This window comes from Oryzias melastigma, linkage group LG4 (genome assembly GCF_002922805.2).
Source record: "Oryzias melastigma strain HK-1 linkage group LG4, ASM292280v2, whole genome shotgun sequence".
NCBI lineage: Eukaryota > Metazoa > Chordata > Actinopteri > Beloniformes > Adrianichthyidae > Oryzias > Oryzias melastigma.
This window is the reverse complement of record NC_050515.1, coordinates 5,238,627-5,240,335: the sequence shown is the minus strand read 5'-3', so window position 1 is coordinate 5,240,335 and position 1,709 is coordinate 5,238,627.

The window sequence follows — 1,709 nt, the reverse complement described above, 5'->3', positions numbered from 1 at the left end:
CAAAGGATAGTCTTGCTGAAATCATCCGTTCCATCAATTTACACAAATTAGACGTTAGTGCAATAGGCCTATAGCTACCTGGTTTCGTGGGGTCTTTACCAGGCTTCCTAATTGGAATTATTATTGCATCTTTCCAGTCACACGGAAGCTCCCCCTGAATCCAAATGCTGTTCATTAAAGACAACAGTTTTGCGAGAGCCTCTTCACCAAGATTCTTCAACATTAGATAACAAATTTGATCCTTCCCTGGGGCTGTTGGCTTAGCAGCTTTTAATGCCCTCAACATTTCTCCCTTAGTAAATACTGCATCTAAATCATGATCCGTATTGGTTTGCTTCACTAGAGCATCCAGGTGCTTTTCTTTCGTCTGTTCCGTCCTCAGTCTTGCCCTCTCTGATAAGTTGCCAGAGCTATGAACCTCTGAAAAATGTTTGGCCAGGATTTCTGCTTTCTCCAGATCAGAAATAGCAGTCTCCTGTCCTGATATTAACACAGGATAATCCCATTCTCGCCTGTCACCTCCCATCCTCTTAACCATTCCCCATACATCTCCCACTGGAGTCGACCGCCCTATTTTAGAGCAGAATATCCTCCAGCTAACCTTCTTTGCCTGTTTTACAGTCTTTCTGACCTTTGCTTGAGCTCTCCTGTACCGAACAAGATTTGTCAAATTAAGAGTGTTTTTGAGTAATTTAAGTGCTTTGTTACGGTCTTTAATAGCTTGTTGACACTCTTCTGTCCACCAAGGCACTAATAGCCTGCATTTTCTGCCTTTACTCACAGGGATGGTTGACAGTGCTGCCATCACTACGGCATCCGTAAACTTCCTATTAAGGTCATCTACACTGTTTGAAACACCGACACCCTCCACAGCTTCTTCACATCGTAACCGAAACTTTCCCCAGTCAGCCTTGTGAAAACACCATGTCTGTATTCCTGTCCTGGCTGTTACCTGAATTTTATCACCAGCTGAAGTAAAAACTGGGTAGTGGTCACTCCCCAATGGAGAATCTGGTCTTGTGGTCCACCGACACATTCCTGCTAGACCCAATGACACTAAGCTTAGATCCAACACTGACTCCGTGACACTTGTAGTATTCCACTTGGTTCCCCTGCCATCATTCAAACAAACAAGCTCACATTCATCCATCAGGTCCTCAATCACCCTGCCATTAGTATCCGTATGTACACTTCCCCAAACCGTACTATGAGCATTAAAATCCCCACACCATATAACCCGTCTCTGACCCCGGCCTTCAATACTCATCAAACTCTGCAGCTCCAACCTGGCACATGGATTATAAAAATTTATTACAGTAATTGGGTCACCTTTTTCCCATATTTCAACCGCTACATACTCCAGAACACTTCCTGTTCCTAAGAGTGTGTATGGAATTTCATTTTTAATAAACGTAGCGCATCCTCCACCCGCCCCATTATTCCTGTCACGTCTTAATACAGCGTACCCACACATCCCAAAATCCAATGAAGGTTTAAGCCATGTCTCCTGCACACACACAACATCAGGCTTGACGTGCATTTCTCTTATGAAATGTTTGAATTCCTGACCGTTAGCCAGTAAACTTCTGGCATTCCATTGAAGAATTTTTTTTTTTTTTTACGACCAAGATGGCGGCGCGAGAACATCGCGAGGCTCAGCGTCTTACCAGCTTTTGCAATTTTGCAGTTTTACTCCTGCTCATCTCAGG